The sequence below is a fragment of the Globicephala melas genome, chromosome 11 (genome assembly GCF_963455315.2).
Source record: "Globicephala melas chromosome 11, mGloMel1.2, whole genome shotgun sequence".
Taxonomy (NCBI): domain Eukaryota; kingdom Metazoa; phylum Chordata; class Mammalia; order Artiodactyla; family Delphinidae; genus Globicephala; species Globicephala melas.
In genome coordinates, this window is record NC_083324.2 from 52352539 (window position 1) to 52372187 (window position 19649).

At 42.9% G+C, this 19649-nt stretch overlaps 1 protein-coding gene across 4 annotated transcripts in view; it reads left to right on the forward strand.

Annotated features, from left to right (window-relative positions):
* Positions 1–19649, forward strand: part of OSBPL10 (oxysterol binding protein like 10) — a 375388-nt gene that overhangs the window by 65835 nt on the left and 289904 nt on the right. The window contains exon 2 of one of the 4 annotated variants that reach the window (XM_030830040.2): positions 18840–19009. The exons of the other annotated variants lie outside the window; for them this stretch is intronic. The gene's annotated coding sequence lies outside the window, so the exon portion shown is untranslated. The remainder of the gene's footprint in view (positions 1–18839; positions 19010–19649) is intronic. 4 annotated transcript variants of the gene reach the window in all.

The following is a 19649-nucleotide window of genomic DNA, read 5'->3' on the forward strand; positions in this document are numbered from 1 at the left end:
GTATAGAAAACCCAACAGAATCAATAAACAAACTATCAAAATTTATAATGGTTTAGCAAGGTCTCTAGAAAAAAGACCACCTTACAAGACTCAATAGCATTCATTCCTTACACTAGCGATAAACAACTATAAGGTATAATAGAAAGTGTATCTTTCATAAGTACAAAAAATATAAAGTATCTAGGAAGTAAGATATCAAGGAGGTACTCAAAACCTCTTTGGAGAAAATTTGAAAAACTTAAAAAAATAGAAAATGATCTGAATCAATGAAGAGAGAGTCCATAATTTTGGACTGGATGATTTAATATTATAAAGATGCTAATTTCCTTCTAATTAGTAGGCTATATATTCAATGCAATCGAAGCAATATTCCAGTCGGATTTTTTTAAAAAGAAACCCTACCATCTTCCTATAAAATGTCTAAGGAAGGATACACGTCCATAAGGATACATGTCACTAGGTTCACTTTGAAATAGAAAAGCCAGGCTTCATCTTCCCAGATATTAACACACACTACAAAGCAACAGTAACAAAACAGTATGGTAATCATGGATGAACAAACTGGCCCAAGGGGACAGAACAGAGAGCTCAGAAACAAACAAATCTTTGTGTACAGGAGAACTTGATAGATTGTAAAGTTGGCACAAATCAATAGAGAAAGGAAAAATTGCCTTAGTATTGGAGAAAAATAAAATTGGGTCCTTACCTCACTTCGTTTATAAAACTGGACTACAGATGGACTAAGGTGCCCTGGAAAGATAAAAGTATAAAGTTAAAAGAAGGGAATTCCCTAGCCGTCCAGTGGTTAGGACTTGGCCCTTCCACTGCAGGGGGCACGGGTTCCATCCCTGGTTGGGGAATGAAGATCCTGCATGTCACGCAGTGCGGCCAAAAAATAATAAATTGAAAAAAATAAAGTTAAAAGAAGAAAATGAAGGAGAATATCTTTGTGATGGGAGTGGGGTTGAAGTATTTCTTAAGCAAGGCCCAGAAAACACAAACCAAAAGGTGAAAAAGTTAAATGGGTTATAGTATATAAAAATTAAGAATTTCTTTTCTTTTCTTTTTTTTTGGCTGCGCCGAGCATCTTACAGGATCTTAGTTCCCTGACCAGGGATCGAACCCCGGCCCTCAGCAGTGAAAGCACAGAGTGCTAACCACTGGATGGCCAGGGAATTCCTAATAATTTATTTTAAATACGATACAAGTGACAAAGTTGACAGTTGTCTTACAGGGAGATTTTTACATCATCAAAAAGTGACACAGAAATACAATCTAGATTATAAAGCAAATCTAATAGAAAAATGCACATAGGGACTATCTAAATGGCCAGCATTGCTCAACTTGGTTATGTAACTGAGAAATGCAAAATAAAATGAGATACCGGGCTTCCCTGGTGGCGCAGTGGTTGAGAGTCCGCCTGCCGATGCAGGGGACACGGGTTCGTGCCCCAGTCCGGGAAGCTCCCACATGCCGTGGAGCAGCTGGGCCCGTGAGCCATGGCCGCTGAGCCTGCGTGTCCGGAGCCTGTGCTCCGCGACGGGAGAGGCCACAACAGTGAGAGGCCCGTGTACCGCAAAAAAAAAAAAAAAAAAAGAGATACCACTTTATAGCCTCTGGGGTGGCAAATGTTAGCATCTGATGATTCCAAGTGTGGGTCTCAGGAGAGCAGCGTGCCCAAACTTAGGGATGCTGCATACACCCCATGACCCAGCCAGCCCACTCCTGGGTGAGGACTCCTGGGTAAGTACTCCAGAGAAACTTGCCACAGCCCACGAATGGATGCGTCCATGGGTGTTCATCTCAGTATTCACCTGGTATTGGGCAGGTGGAGGCAACCAGGCTTTTAACAAGAGGAGGACGGAATAAGGACTATGGAACAGATCAACCTATGGGGTAACTTTCTGCAGTTAGGTACTATAAACTTGATATCCAGGTGCATCCTGGGCAGATCTTATTTACTTACTTATTTAACTGAAGTATAGTTAATTTACAATGTGTTAATTTCAGGTGTATAGCAAAGTGATTCAGTTATACATACATATATATCTATTTTTTTCACATTCTTTTCCCTAATAGGTTATTGCGAAATATTGAGTATAGTTCCCTGTGCCATGCAGTAGGTCCTTGTTGGTTATCTATTTTATATATAGTAGTGTGTATATATTAATCCCAAACTCCTCATTTATCCCTCCCCCCCCTTTCCCTTTGGTAACCATAAGCTTGTTTTCTATGTCTGTGAGTCTATTTCTGTTTTGTATATAAGTTCATTTGTATCATTTTTTTAAAGATTCCTCCTATAAGTGATATTGTATGGTATTTGTCTTTCTCTGTCTTAGTTCACTTACTATGATAATCTCTAGGTCCATCCAGCTTGCTGCAAATGGTATTATTTCATCCTTTTTTATGGCTGAGTAATATTCTATTGTATATATGTACCACATCTTCTTTATCCATTCATCTGTTGATGGATATCTAGGTTGCTTCCACGTCTTAGCTACTGTACTAGGCAGATCTTAAAATCAGTGTTGACTGAAAGAAGCAGATTCAGATCCATGGACAATATGACTCCTGTATATTTTAACAAGGATATCAACATATGCAAAAGTACTTATCAAGTCCATTAAATCAGAGGAGGAGGGGAGAGAATAGGGGTGGGAACTGGAGGGAGAAAATAAGAGACTGATGTAGATGCTGGGAGTTGAGGATTATAATTAACTCAATTTCTGCACCTGTTTTCCAAAAACCAATTTAAAAAATTCTAGCCATCTTTTATTTTTTGTCTATAATATGCCCTGCATTGTTCTAGGGCCTTGACACACTTTGAAGCAGTTTTTTGTGCATCTATCGCTCTGCGAAGCTGTGAGAGTCTGGAGAGCACCCATGTTCCCCCCAAACCCCTACCCTCCATTGTTCCCTTGGTACCTGGCACAAGCAGGTGACAGTCTTGTTGAACGAAAACTCAGAACACTTTGGAAACCAGTTTGTACATTCCTCAAAAGCTTAGAAGTGTAGAAAAACCAAAGAATGTGGTGCTTAGAACCAAGATTTTCTAAATCTCCTCCTGCATATTTTCAAGGCTTGAGGCTGGAAAGCAGGTCCTGTTTTTGGTGCTTGTGTTCTGTCTCCCTTGACTGGTTCCCTGTCTGTTCTCAGCTCTTTCCAGCTACCCTTTCTCTCTGGGCGGGAAAGTCAGCTGACCGTGGCATTGATGTGCAATCCTTCCTGGTGGTAGAAGTGAGAGGCCAGGAGTTCGCCTATCACGGCAATAATCCAGCGAAGGCGGGCCAGGGAACTGTGCTCTCCTGCTTCCACCCCTCCTTCCCTGGGGTTGGGGGGAGGTCGGGGGTGGGGGGGCATCGGGGGCGGGCCCACACTGCCATCAGGGTAAAGTCTCTACCTGATGTTCCAGATCTGCTCAGCCATCGGGCCTCAGCCTTTGCCACTTGAATTGGTATGATCTGCTTCTTTAACCAAGGGTACAACCATGGTCACGCTTTCCGGCTTTTTAAATTCAATAATAAATGATTTTAAATAAAACAGTTAAAATGAAAACTAAATAAGGGAGTAATCAACAAAGCTTTCTTATTCCTGGCTCCGGAGGCGTCACTTTGTAGCAGACACCATCTCCACCGACCTTGGGTCTGCCCCTCCCTGCTGTGCTGTAAGTAACAACTCCTTTATCTCACTGTTTCAAACTCAGCTGTTGGCAGGGTGAACAGGTTGGAAAGCACTGTCAGCATTAACCCCTGTGCTCAGAGTTTCCACTCTGCCTCTCCAGACCCATGATTCTCCCTTCTCCACCCTGCTCTGGGCCCTGGAAGGCCCACCTCTCCAGAGAGCATCCGCAGGCTTCCTCCCCTTCCACTTCCGTTTGGGTTCAGCCAGTGAAGAGACAAGCAAGAGAACTAGCCCGTTTCACTGTGCAGTCTGTTCCCTCCCAGGACCTGGAATGATACCACCCACTGCTAAATCCAGGTCCCTCCTCGAGGCCACCTTATGTCTCTGTAGCACTTTTATCTCTGGAGTCTCATTGTCCTTCCCTGCAACTCAGCATTGGTTGAAGGCCAGCCTTGTTCCCCTGAATGTTCTCAGGAATAGGATAGGATGGTTCAGGGCAAAGTCGACAAAATGGCTCTACTTCCTCTTCAAGGATCAGCTTTGCTCCATAACCAGGTGCCTTAGGAAGCGGCAGCCCCATGCAGCCTACTTGCCTTTCACTTGGGCATATATAGGAAGAACACGCCAATAACCCTTCCCTGAACAAAGAACACACACTCTAAGGTGACTGTGCGTTCCACCCTTCGATGTAGGAGAGTCCTACGTCAGTTCCTCCTCTCCCTCTTACGCCTTTGCCCAAGTCCTTGCTGTGCGGTAAGGTAACCCACCCTTCATTTGCCCAACTCCTGCTTTTCCCAGAGCAGGGTCTGCCTCGTGCAGGCAGTCTTCCTTAACCTAACTTACGTCTAAAGTAAATCCCCTAATTCGACACCTTTCCGCACTGTATTGTAATGACCTGATTATCTGTGGCCCTCACAGAGACATAAGAAAGTAAAAATTAGCACGGACTTTTAAAATCTACCTGGCCAGTCATCAGGCTGGGATAAAAACACAGATAAAATCTTTTCCAAAGTTAACAAAAATTAATCTCTCTCTCAAGGACACTGTAGCTATAGAGTGTTACAACAACTCCCTTCTTAGAGTGAGTACTGGTTTCTTACTCACTGAAGAATTTTTTCTCTAAAATAATAGACTATCAGAAACTTTGCTGTCTGGAATTATGTTAGTTAGAATGAAGCATCCACCACAAAAAAACAAATGATAGTTATGTGATGTGATAGAAGTGTTAGCTAAGGCTACGATGGCAATGAGATTGCAATACGTAAATGTATCAAATCAACATGCTGTGTACCTTAAACTTACATAATATTATGTGTCAGTTATAATAAGAAACATTTTAAAAAGTGAAACATCCCACGGTGTGGGGTGGGGGGGAGGGGGGAGGCGCGTCTAAGTCATGACACAGAGAAAAGCCTCATTTACAAACCAGGTGCAGAGCTTACAACCCAGGTGCAAAACTTCGGATAACAGTATTCCAACGCTATCATAACTTTGTTTCCAAGTAAACAGGTCCCTGGGTCCACTTCATAGTCCAGGACTTATGATAATACCTTAACACAGCCCTGCTTTGCTTTGAGTCTATCAGTATATGGCTTCATTTACATTTCACCTAACCGCCATTCTTTCCCCCAGTCCTGTAACTCTCTCTTTTCCTTTGTTTGGTGAGATCGCCTATGAATTCTCTGATGTGCAGTCCCTCTGCCATACGTCAATGAACCTGACTTTATCAGTCTGAGGTTTGTGCCTGGTGGTCTTGGGCTGATTGAGACAGCAATTCATCACAGCACCTAGAACACAGGATAAGAGCAATATCTGTTCAGTGGGTGAATGAGTGAGTGACACGTTCCCCTAGATAGACTAGTGTGAGGCAAGAAGTGTCCCTAGGCCCTGGCCAACTTGGATGGTTTAGATCAGGATTTTGGAGTCAGGGCTGCGTCTGAATCCCAACCTGCCATTTACTAATTATGTGAGCAAAACAAGTTTCTTACTTCTCTGGGTCTCAGTTTCCTCATCTCTAAAGGGATTATTATTATTATTTATTGAATATAATCATCCCTCTGTTACAGAATTGTTGTAATTATCAGAAAAGATTGTCCAAAGATTGAAAATGGACAAAAGGGGGACTTCCCTGGTGGTCCAGTGGTTAAGAATCCGCCTTGCGATGCAGGGGACACCGGTTTGATCCCTGGTCAGGGAACTAAGATCCCACATGCCGTGGGGCAACTAAGCCCAAGTGCCACAACTACAGAAACTGCATGCCGCAATGAAGAGCCTGCACGCTGCCACGAAAGATCTCGTGTGAACCAACTAAGACTCGATGCAGCCAAAATAATATATATATATATATTAAAAAAAAAAAAAGAAAATGGACAAAACAGATTATTGGGTGTCCTATCAGGGAGTGCTTGCCATTGTTTAGGGGAACTTCTGAGATATGTTTCCATAGGGGCGTGCACATTTAATTGACTTGCTGTTGGAGAGACTTTTTTTTAAACCACTCTCTGAGGGTAGAAATTAAGTTGAGAAAACTGATGGCTCATAGTAATGCAAACGGTTCCTGTTCATGGCACTGCCAACTAATTTTGTCTGATAGAGAATACAAATCTCTGTAATTCCAATTCTTATTTGAACCAGTTTTAACATCTTACCAGCCTCCTATAATTAACGAGTTGGATAAAACCTTTGACACGTGTTCATTTCACATGTGTACCTGAGTCATGATTTTACCTTTTGAGATTGTAATTTAGTATCATGAAGAGCAATGATGGGTGTGACATGCTTCCTCTGCTAGAGACCCTTGAGAAGTGGCTGTGATGATTATTTCATCGGCACACTGAGATAGGAGACAGAATGTGCCAACAGAGCAGCAAGGGCATAGGGAAGGGGTGAGGAAGGCGTAATTCTTTATTTTTAATGTACTAGATATATATTTAATTAATTTATTTATTTACACATATCTATTCTTTTTTAAAAATAAATTTATTTATTTATTTATTTTGGCTGCGTTGGGTCTTCGTTGCGTGCGGGCTTTCTCTAGTTGCAGTGAGCGGGAGCTACTCTTTGTTGCGGTGCGTGGGCTTCTAATTGCAGTGGCTTCTCTTGCTGCGGAGCATGGGCTCTAGGCGCCCGGGCTTCAGTAGTTGCGGCACGTGGACTCAGTAGTTGTGGCGCACGGGCTTAGTTGCTCCGCGGCACGTGGGATCTTCCCAGACCAAGGCTCGAACCCGTGTCCCCTGCATTGGCAGGTGGATTCTTAGTCACTGCGCCGCCAGGGAAGTCCTCTATCTATTCTTTGCCAGATTCTTTCCCATATAGGTTATTTACAGGGTATTGAATATGTTTCCCTGTGCTATACAGTAGGTCCTTGTTGATTATCTATTTTATAAATAGTAGTGTGTATATGTTACTCCCAACCTCCTAACTGGAAGGGGTAATGCTCTTGGGACACATTCTGGCTGGATGGATAAGCTTGCCCCTCATCTTAGGTGTCTCTTGTTTTCAAGCACAGAACCCCACCTGGAACAATGGTGGGGAGCTCATGCCACGAAGCATAGGTGGAATGGCCAGGCTTCAGGAAGAACAGACACTGACCTGGATCTGAGGGCATCTTTATTCAAGGACCCCAGTGGCACGGGAGGTCTTCTCTCCCCCTCTGAACTCTGCCTGTTTGTTGGCTTGATTCTCTATTCCTGCCATGGACCTTGTCCACACAGCCAGGAACATGGCTGCCAAGGCTCCCAGGACCCACTCCCCAAGGCTGCCACCAGGAAAGAAGGACGGTCTCTCCTCAGTCCCAGTTCCATGGCTCTCCAGGGAGGACTCTGTGTGGTCTAGTTTGACAAGCTGCCCATCTTAGAGTCTTCAGCTGTGACCATGTAAGAAAAAGGTCTTTGCTGTGAACCACGTGGCTGGAGACGGGGGGGAGCAGTTCCAGGAAGAAGAGAGAGATGCTGAGCAGAGAAGGTGAGATGTTGGAAACTGGAGTGTAACCTACATGGAACTGGCATTGAGGGGGGACAGCTAACAATGTGAAAGGAGGAACAGTCGGGGTAGGGGCTGACACACTGTGCTGAGAATAGTGCCATGATTTTGCACAGAAGATGTTGCGGAAATACCTGTAGAATGAGTGAGGTAAGCGATGGGCTTATACAGGTGTATTCATTACCCTTCACACGTGGGTCAGTATGCTGGCCTCCTTACAGGTGTCAGTTAGCCCTCACAGAGGCCCTCTGGAGAGGTATGATGGTCTTTACCTGCCACTCAGTTTTGGATAAGGAAGCCCACAGAGGTCATATAGTTATTGAAGTAGCAGAACCAACTGGAGGCAATTTGATCCTAAATACCATTTGGAATGGACCTTTGGTTTTGTAAGCACGTATTATAATATAATATAAGCTTGGACATGACTCTGATCTTAATTTTCCTCCTTTATCTCAAGTGCTAACTCACCTGAGCAGAATGACCATGCCACAGTGAAGGTGTAAGGAAGGGAGGGAGGCTGACACGTGTATAAGACCCAGGAAAATGAACACCATTTACCAGGTACAGGAAGAAAGCCTTGAATAGAATAACCTGGTACGATTAAGGAAGGCAGAATGAAGGCTGAAATTTCCGACAGGGAGATAATCTCCCCATGAAGACAATCATTAGACCATGTGACTCAAACCTTGAGGAACGGCCAGGGTCACAGCTCTAGATGTTAAAAAGGAAAACGAATTAGTCTTGAAGAGGCCTCTCAGGAACATTTCGGCACTGAACTCAGGTGAGGGAATTGAATGATCCCTTTCACGCCCTGTCTTTAGGGCCGGTTCTGTGACGGCAGTGAAATTATTTAGAGTCTGATTGGAGAGTTCCATTATAAAATAGAGTGCTCTGTGGGTCGTACTTCCCTGGGTGGTGGGTGTGCCTGGGAAAGGCAGAGCTGTCAGGGTAGTGATCCTATTCCTGACACCGGGGTATAGTTGAGACAGCCAGATTTGCTGAACCCCATAGCAAGAGAGATGAATGGCTAATGATTTTTTTTTTTTTTTTTTTTTTTTTTTTTGCGGTACGCGGTCCTCTCAGTGTTGTGGCCTCTCCCGTTGCGGAGCGCAGGCTCAGCGGCCATGGCTCACGGGCCCAGCCGCTCCGCGGCATGTGGGACCCTCCCGGACCGGGGCACGAACCCATGTGCCCCGCATCGGCAGGCGGACTCTCAACCACTGCGCCACCAGGGAAGCCCCTAATGATTTTTTTTTTAATGATTTTAAAATATCTTTTTGGAAACAACCTCCTGGGGCATAAATAGGTAATCAGATTTATTGAAAAGAAAGAAAAAATTGGGGGCCATATCATCACCGTTGACATAGGGGAACCTAGTGGGGAAGGGGCTAGCAAGGCAGAGAAAATGATACTTTTGCCCCGTGCCACACCTCAGGTGACTACTGCAGCCCGGGTACAGCCTGTCCCTGGAGTTAAAATAATGCCATCAAGAGAGCAGAGGGGAGATAGCTGATCAAGCCTGTAAGTCCCAGAGCAATGCTGACAGCAAAGCAGGACCAAAGGAAAAGTAAAAATTAGGCCCTCTCCTGGAGATTATCATCTGTATCTGACTGATTTGAATTTCGCAAATTATGCCCCTCCTTTTTCTCTTTCATACATCTTCCTCAAACTTGCATTTTCTTATGAATGCAGATTAGTTAAATAGATGTTAAAGATCCATTTATTCTAAAGTGTGAATGACTACCCAAAGCTGGTGGGTACTCTCATTTGGAAAAATAAATTTTATTTATCCAAAACTCTCTCAGTTCTTGAAAAAGAACTGAGATAGTTGGAAACTCTCCAGTAATGGTGGAGATCTACCATAACCAAAGGGGGAAGAACTCTATACGGACAGAAAAACCAATAGACATGGGCTATTAAGGGAAAATCAGGAACAGGAGACTAGAGCCAAAGAGGGAAGAGGTGGAGTTCCCAATATGGACTGAATTAATGGGTAGCCAGTTGGAAAGAACAGCTTTAAAACAGGAAATCCAAATTACCTTATTTGTCATTTATGTATCAAAAATCAAAAATATCCAATGAAAGAGACAAGGTGATTGGAAATTGCTTACGGGTTCTGCTGGTGACAGAATGAAGTATCTCAAGCCATGCGATCCCAAATTAATATACTTGTGAAGTTCTCTTTCTCAGTTGTAAATAAACCCAGTGCTTGGGGACAACTCTCTGCTGAAATTCTGACTGTTAACAATTCTCCCTTGCCAGCAAGAAATCAACTGACTCAGTGCTCATGTGGAATGTTTTGTGAGTAGTTTTCATTTGACGGGCTGAACCACCAGTGGTGAGGTATGCTGATGGGGAGTATAACTTGATGGTGAGGACATTTTTTCTCCCTTCCTTTTCATTTGGGGGAGAAATGCTGAAAGGAAAACAAAAACCCAAACACACCCTCTCATTTTTTGGTACTTTACTATTCACAAAGCATAACACAAAATATCTTATTTGAGCCTTAAAACAGCATCCACATTTTTCTGATGAAAACACTGGGGCTCCAAGAGAGAGAGTTGGTTACTTCCATGGCAAGGAAGAGGCAAAGCTGGATGCACATTCAAGTCCACTGGACCCCAAATGCCACTAAGCCCCAGCCCTTCCATCTCCCATCCCAAAATATTTGTTTGATGAAATGTGTTATAAGCAGACTATCTGATGTGGAAAGCTAAATACGAAATTCTCCTTGTGTCTGGCATCTGCCAATTCACTAACTCCTCTCTGTCTCTAAAAATGAATGATGTCCCTAAATGATCATAAGACTACTAGAACTTAAACACTGTCTATTGCAACTGTAATAGTCATACTCATGGGGCTGTGCTAGGCACATACATCGGGCATGCTTTTATAGCCAGAAATAATTTACTGCATAATGTCTGCCAGTAAATTGGAGCATATGATGATCCTAAATGTGTCTTGTAAGGAAGTAAACCATTCAACTGTAGAAAGGGCACGATATCTGTATATAAAGGCACCCACCTTTGCATCAAGATGCATCTCCATGATCATTGCCTTCCTTTTGGTTTCTATCCCACTGTGAGTGGGGAGCCTTGTGGGGAGAAGGGGAGAAGCCCTTTGATTTTCCTTAAGTTCTCCAAGATTCACAAGCTCCCTGTTATTTGAAATGAAGTTCTCACAACAATGAGCTTTCTACCTCCTGTCCAGAGATACTTGTCAAGTTTTTGTTTGTTGTTGTTTTAGGATATTGAGTATAGTTCCCTGTGCTATACAGTAGGACCTTGTTGTTTATCCATCCTATATATACTAGTTTGCATCTGCTAATCCCAAACTCCCAACCCTTCCCTCTCCCATCGCCCCTTTTGGCAACCACAAGTCTGTTCTCTATGTCCATGAGTCTGTTTTTGTTTTGTAGATAGGTTCATTTGTGTCGTATTTTAGAGTCCACATGTAAGTGATATCATATGGTGTTTGTCTTTCTCTTTCTGATTTACTTCACTTAGTATGATAATCTCTTGGTCCATGTTTGTTTGTTTTTATTTATTTTTTAAAGTCTGCACTCTCTGGAGAGGAGTATGGGATCTCTCTATTTATTGCTTTTTGGTCTTTTGCTTCGGGCAATTTTGTATTCTTTCTTCAGTAGTTTCAAACTACAGAAATTGACCCGAATGTTAGGATTAATCCAAAAATAAACTTCAATACATGGCAGTTGCTTGTCTCTGGAATTCCTCTCTTTCCCTTGACTGGGTAGTACAAAGATACTAGATTTCCAGTAGAGTGGTCTGTTCTCTTTCTAAACTTTAGGAAAACCAATTCTTAGATCTGTGGATAAAAGCCTTAAGGTCCACAAACCCCCTTTCTTCCTTGGAAATTTATATCTTAAAAAAATTCTTCAGATCAGAGCATAGGTTGGCTCATATGCAGAGGTTGAGAAACCCTCTGAGTAAAAGAACCCACAATCATGTCGTTGTTCTCTTGCCTGGGAGGGCAGAGAGAAATCACAGTCCTCCCCAGCAGATTGCAGCAAAAAGAATGTTACAATTCTCAGTTAAATTTAAAAGGTTTCCTGGGGCAGATGTTTTTCTTTGTAGGAATGCTACATTGTTTTTTTTTTTTCATTTTTATGTCTCTGGAATATTTTGCCTATTTCAGTAATCTGCCAGTCTGGTTATATGGGCTCAGCCACTGGGAAGCTGGCATAACTATTGTGCAGACCACTTAAAACTGAATTGAAGTGGACTCCTGTGAAGAACATTCAGCACGAGACTGGGGCTCCGGCTCTACCACCAGCTCACAGTGTGACCCTGGGGACGTCTCTTCCTCTTTCTGGGTTTCATTTTCCTTTTCAGGAAAATTCCGAGATTGGCTTCATCTTCTCTTTCCAGCCTTTCATAGAGCATTTGTCGGATGTCAAGTTGGGAAGGGGACATGTCGTGGATGGTCATTAGTGGTGGCTTTGTACCACAGGTACCTTAAGCATTCACTGCACGTGTATTTCACTGCATCTTTGGACGGGGGTTTTCTATGGATTTTTAAGCTGGGGTATTTGTTTTGTGGCCTTTCATGAGCCTCAACATTGTTGCAGAACAAATGAATGTCTAGATTGTTTCTTCCTTTAGCAGTAGCACAGCTGACATTCGTATTACACTTTTAGTTTATAAAGAATTTTCACATTTGGTGTCGCATTTAGACTCAGACACTCACTGAAATGTAAACGGAGGATAGTTATAGAAAAGACACTGGCATTCCTTCCTAAAAGGTCTGAGTAGGGCTTCCCTGGTGGCACAGTGGTTAAGAATCCACCTGCCAATGCAGGGGACATGGGTTCGATCCCTGGTCCGGGAAGATCCTACATGCCGCGGAGCAACTAAGCCCATGCGCCACAACTACTGAGCCTGCACTCTAGAGCCGCGAGCCACAACTACTGAGCCCCCGCGCCTAGAGCCCGTGCTCTGCAACAGAGAAGCCACCACAATGAGAAGCCCATGCACCACAATGAAGAGTAGCCCCCACTAGCCGCAACTAGAGAAAGCCTGCATGCAGCAAAGAAGACCCAGTGTAGCCATAAATAAATAAATAAATAAATAAATAAATAAAAAGAATAAAGGTCTGAGTAATATCAATCAATCAGTAAATAAAAAGGTCTGAGTAATATCACCTGGGAAACCTAAAGATTTGAGCAGGTGATGATAAGTATGCAGGTAGGCAAACATTCATCCATCCCTCCTTCCATGCACCCATGCATCCATCCATCCGTCCTTGCATCTATTCGTCCTTCTGTTCCCTGACATAGGGAACCCATTCCCTAACATGAAGGTAACCTGGCACTTGACCTCATATATCTTTTTTTCTTTCTTTTTAAAAATTTGTTTAAAATTTTTACATTTAATAAAATTCACTCTTTTTTGGTGGACAGTCTATGAGTTTTGACAAGTGGATAGAGTCCTTATAACCACTGCCATAATCCTCCTACAGAGCAGGTCCATCACCCCACCCCACTCCAAAAAATCCTCTCCAGCTGACTCTGTAGTCAGACCCTGGCTTCACCCTTACCTCTCGGCAACCACTGATCTGTTCCTTGTCCCTGTACTTTTGCCTTTTCCAGAGTGTCCTATAAATGGGATCACATAGTACGTGCTTCAGTCTGGCTTATTTTTCTTAGCATAATGCATTCAAGATTTACTTGTGCTGTTGCAGGGATCAACAGTTTGCTCTCTCTTATTGCTGAGTAGTTGTCCGTTGTATGAATGTATGTTTTGTTTTGTTTTCAGTTCATTCCCCAGTTGAGGGATACTCGGGTTGTTTCCACATTTTGATGATTATGAATAAAGCAGCAATAGACATTCTTCTAGAGGTTTTATTGTGAACATAGACTTTTGTTACATTTAGATAAACATCCAAAGTGGGATAACGGGGTTGTATTTGTTGTTGCTGTCATTGTTGTTGTTCTTTCACTTGTATTTAATTGAGGTAACATAGATTTATAACATTATATAAGTTTCACGTGTGCAACATTATATTTCTACTTCTGTATACCCTACAATGTGCTCACATCCAAAAATTTGGTTTCCATCCCGTTTACCCATTTCACCCTCCCTCCCGGCCCCTCCTCCTGTGGTAGCTACTACTCTGTTCTCTGTATCTTTGTGTTTGTTTTTGTTTGGTTTGTTCATTTATTTTGTTTTGTTTGTTTGTTTTTTATCAATATTTTTATTGAAGTATAGTTTATTTACAATGTGTTAATTTCTGCTGTACAGCAAAGTGATTCAGTTATACATATATACATATATATATATGTAAACTTTCTTCTTTAAAATAATCTTTTCTGTTATGGTTTATCATAGGATATTGTATATAGTTCTCTGTGCTATACAGTAGGACCTTGTTGTTTGCTTGTTAGTTTTTTATATTCCACATGTTGATGAAAATAACCAATAAACAATCTATAAAAGGAATAGAAAAGAGTTTTATTTGAGCCAAACTGAGGACTATAGCCCTGAAGACAGACGCTGCACAGTTTTATGTCTTGTCAGAACAAAGAACATCAAACAAGTCAGGGAAACATTCCTTCAAGGTTTCAAAAAATAGATCAGCATGTACACAGCAAGTCAGCATGGCCTTGGCACCTGGGAAGGGAGTCTTATTGCCAGAGGAGGACCAACATTGGTGTCCCACGAAGGGAGGCATTTCATCTTTATTTTTTTTATTTTTCATTTTTTTTTTGCGGTACGCGGGCCTCTCACTGTTGTGGCCTCTCCCGTTGTGGAGCACAGGCTCCGGACGCGCAGGCTCAGCGGCCATGGCTCACGGGCCCAGCTGCTCCGCGGCACGTGGGATCCTCCCGGACCGGGGCACGAACCCGCGTCCCCTGCACCGGCAGGCGGACTCACAACCACTGTGCCACCAGGGAAGCCCCTAATCTTTATTTTTAACATGGACATTCTTGACTTCTGGTCAATGTGCCCTTTTCCTTAATAATTAAAGGAGATGTACAATGTATGTTTGATAAGCCACAAACAGGCTGTTTTAGCATGAAATTCAAGTGCATTCATGTATAAGCCAGAATGACTTCTTATATCTCCATATGTGAAAATTTCTTTTACTATACATATGAGTGAAATCATAGTCTTTGTCTTTCTCTGTCCTATTCACTTGGTAAGTGTATGTTTAACTTTAGAAAAAACTGCCAAAAAGTTTCCCAAAGTGGCCGTCCTAGTTTGCATTCTCGCCAGCAATGTATAAGTGTTCCAGTTACTCTAAGTCTTCACTAGCACGTGGTATCATTAGTTTTTTGTGGTGTGTGTGTGTGTGTGTGTGTGTTTAGCCATACCAGTAGGTATGTAGTATATCATTGTAGTTTTAATTTGTATTTCCCCAATGACTAAAGATGTTGAGCATCTCTTCATGTACTTATTTGTCATCTGTATATCACATTTGATGATTATTTAAAACTTCCACCATTAAAAAAATAAGGCTGTTTATTTTCTTAGTTCTACATTTTTAGAGTTCTTTACATATTCTGGGGACAAGTCCTTTGTCAGGTACGTGACTTGTAAATATTTTCCTCAGCCTGTGGCTTGTCTTTTCATTCTCTTGTCAGTGTCTTTGCAGAGCAAAAATTTTTAAATTTTGATAATGTCAAATTTTCAATTTTTAACAATATATTATGCTTTTGTTGTAGTATCTGAGAACTATTTCCCTAATCCAAGTTCATAAAGCTTTCTCCTATGTTTTCTTCCTAAAGTTTAAGAGTTTTACCTTCCACATTTTGGTTTATGATTCATTTTGAGTTAATTTTTGTATAAGGTGTAGGTAAGGTTCTTATTTTTTTTTTTGCATATGAATGTCCAGTTGTTCTAGCATCATTTGTTGAAAAGATCACCTAGGTAGGCTCAATGTAATCACAAGAATTCTTGTAAGAGGGACACAGGAGGGTCAGAATCGGAAGGAAATGAAACGACAGAAGCAGAGGTTGGGGTGATGCCATTGCTGGAGGGGCCATGAACCAAGGGATGCAGGTGCCCCTAGAAGCTGGAGAAGGCAGGAAACTGTCTCTCCCCTAGAGCCTTCAGAAAAAATACTGTACTGCCTGCTAATACTTTGATTATAGCCTGTAAGACCCATTTTTGAATTTCTGACTGCCAGAACTGTAAGATAATAAATTATAATAAATTTGTATTGTTTTAAGCCACCAAGTTTATGGTACTAGTTTACAGCAGAAACAGGAAACTAATACAGAAAGCTCCACTGAATTGTGTTTGCACTTCTATCAAAAGTCAATTGGCTATTCTGTAGAACTATTTCTAGATTTTCTATTCTGTTCCATTTTTCTATGTGTCTATGCTTTTGTCAATACTACATTGATATATCATTTTTTTTTTTTTTTTTTTTTTTTTGCGGCACACGGGCCTCTCACTGTTGTGGCCTCTCCCGTTGTGGAGCACAGGCTCCGGACGCGCAGGCTCAGTGGCCATGGCTCACGGGCCCAGCCGCTCCGCGGCATGTGGGATCTTCCCAGACCGGGGCACGAACCCGCGTCCCCTGCATCGGCAGGTGGACTCTCAACCACTGCGCCACCAGGGAAGCCCCTGATATATCATTTTTATTTTAACCTGCCCTGAGTTATTTTATTTTCCCTGCTTCATATCTTCAGGATATGAAAATTTGGTCAAGGGTAGTGAAAAGGAAACAAAGAGATAAAAATTACAAAATGACAACTTTCAAGGTAGCCATCTGTATTAGTTAATTACTGCTGAGTAAAAAATTATCCCAAATTTAGTGGCTTAAAACAGAAACACTTACTGTCTCACAGTTTCTGAAGGTTGGGAATCCAGAAGCAGCTTAGCTGGGTGGTTCTGCCTCAGGGTCTCTCATGAGGTTGCAGCCAAGCTGTCGGTCAGGGCTGCAGTCATCCTGAGGCTTGACTGGGGTGGACGTGCTTCCAAGGTCCCTCATGTGGCGGTCAGCTGGCCTCTGAAAACCTGCCTCCAAGATGACTCACATAGTGGCTGGCATGCTTTAATTCCTCTCTGTAGGCTGCCTGGGTGTCCTTATGACATGGCAGCTGGCTTCCCTAGTGCGAATGATGAGAGGCAGAAACAGAGAGAACATTCACCTAAGACAGAAACCATTGTCTTTTTATAACATAACCTTGGACATGATGTCTCATTACTTCTGCCAATGTTCTCTTCACTAGAAGTGGGTCACCAAGTCTATTCCACACTCAAGGGGAGAGGAATTAAGCTCCACCTCTTGAGAAAGTATCACAGAATTTGTAGACATATCTTTGAAACCACTATAGGCTGGCTACAAATTATTTATATCCCTCCCACATGCAAAACACAGTCGTCCTCTCAAGGGCCCCTAAGAGTCTCCTCCCATCACTGCACCAGCTTGAAGTCAGAATCACGTCCTCTAAGCTGAGTCCAGGAGAGGAGAGGATGCTCAGGGGTAGCTATTTAAGATCAGCTCCTTGAGTTCATTCCTGCAACCTGTGAAACTGAAGAAAGGCTGTCTGCCCCCTCCCCCCGTCAACAGACAGTGGTCAACAGGCACAGACACAGGATAGCCGCTCTGATATTCCTGTTCAAAAAGGGGGAAATGGGAAGCAGGAAGGAATCAGTGGTCCACGGTGATTCTAAAATCCAGTCAACAAGTTGTAATCCTCTTTCGAGTCCCTTGATTGCATCTCAAGACCTGGGAATAATTCTCCCGTGGTCCTTGACTCCCTCTCCAAACCCTTGGTTTTGCCTCCCAGTCAAACTTCCCTCTTCACAAGAGGTACTCTGTTTTCCTAACCCCAGTTCATAAAGATTTCTCCTATGCTTTCTTTTAAAAGTGAATATTTTTGTTTCACCTTTTAGTTTTTGATTCCTTTTGAGGTCTTTTTTTTTTTTTTTTTTGCGGTACGCGGGCCTCTCACTGCTGTGGCCCCTCCCGTCGCGGAGCACAGGCTCCGGACGCGCAGGCTCAGTGGCCATGGCTCACGGGCCCAGCCACTCTACGGCATGTTGGATCTTCCCGGACCGGGGCACGAACCCGTGTCCCCTGCATTGGCAGGCGGACTCTCAACCACTGTGCCACCAGGGAAGCCCTTGAGGTCATTTTTGAATAAAGTGTGAAGTATGGATTTTTTACTTTTTTGCATATAAATGTCCAATTGTTCCAGCACTGTTTTTTTCTGGGGTTTTTTTGGTTGTTGTTTTTAAAGCAACTTTATTTTCCAACCACCTTTTTTCCATTTTCTGTCTAAGAGTCTGTGGAAGAACAGCTTCTGTGTGTTCCTGCTGCAAGGAATTTGAAAATGTCTTCCTTGTTCATGTGCAGGACCTCAAGGGCTCTGGATATTGTGGAAGTTTTCCCTTAAGTTACCATGGGAACCCAGAACACTACCGTGTTGACCCCTCCCTGGGTATGTTGGAAAGTCAGCACCTTTGTTGAAATATGGCAGAAGTGACGCTGCGCCAGTCCCTAGACAAGGCTTCAAGAGGCTTTGCATGCTTCCTCTTTCTGGAACCCTCTCAGTGCCCTGAGAACAAGCTGAGGTGAGGCTCCAGGAGGATGAGAGATCCTGGTAAGGACGAAGAGCCCAGCTGTCCCAGCCAAGGCCAACCTAGACCATTCAGCCATCGCTCAAAGGCGCGAGGAGACCCAGACAGGATCAGCAGAGTGAAAACTGATTCACACTTTCTGGGAGAATTTTGTAATACATGAGCCATGTTTTTTGTTTTTGCGGTATGCGGGCCTCTCACCGCTGTGGCCTCTCCCGTTGCGGAGCACAGGCTCCGGACGCGCAGGCGCAGTGGCCATGGCTCACGGGCCCAGCCGCTCCGCGGCACATGGGATCTTCCCGGACCGGGGCACGAACCCGTGTCCCCTGCATCGGTAGGCGGACCCTCAACCACTGTGCCACCAGGGAAGCCCTGAACCTGTTTTTGAATAAGATAATCTGTAACTATATTTCTGCATAGAAAAATGTCTGGAAGAACATACACATAACTTATTAACAGTGGTTTCCTCTGGGGAGGTGTTACAAATATATTTCACTTTCTATTGTACATTGTATCTTTGTGTATATGAATCTTTACAAATGATCATCCATTTAAATAAATTAATCATCAAAACATGACATAATTTCCATTTTGGAAAAATGTCAATATAATGTATATATGGCTGTATTGTAAAGTTGCATATGACCATTGCAGTAATTTGATTTTCCTGGATATAACCCCCAGGGCGGTCCTGATGGAGCTGCTAGTTCACAGGGTGATGGGCTGTCCCTACTCCCACTGTGGTGTTTCCATCTTCCCAGCGGCTGGTAAAGTTGCGAGTACATACTGCTGCTGAAGTCCAGGCAGTGAATTTGTAAGAACATTGGACTTGGCGTCAGAAGACCTGAGTTCAGGTTTAGTATTGGCTTCTCTTTTCTGAGTTTCTGTTTCTTCCCCAGTAAAACTGCACTTCATTCATCAAACAATAAACATTTATTGAGGATTATGGCGTGCAGGCCCTGTGGCTGGATGCTAGGGGCCCAAGCTCCTGCCCTGCTTCTCTCCCAGTGGTGATGGGAGAATCAATTTCTACATGAACAAAAGTGTAACAAGAAATGGAATTCCAGGCACTGAGCTGTACTTTCAGTGGTTTCATTAAGTAGAAGAAAGAAGACTGAATCCATTATGAAGCAAGTGGAATAGCCAAACTGCCTGAGTTTAAAATCTAGCTCCAACAGGGTTTGGGGGGGAGGCTGCTTTTTTTTTTTTTAAGTGGTTTAAGCCAGATATTATACATATATTTAATTAAGAAAAAATTTTTTGGCTGCACTGTGTGGCATGTGGGATCTTAGTTCCCTGACCAGGGATCGAACTCATGCCCCCTGCATTGAAAGCATAGAGTCTTAACTACTGGACCGCCAGGGAAGCTCCTTAAAATTTTTTTTATTTAAAAAAATTTTTATTGAAATATAGTTGATTTACAATGTTGTGTTAGTTTCAGGTGTACAGCAAAGTGATTCGGTTATACATATATGTGTATGTATATACATATAT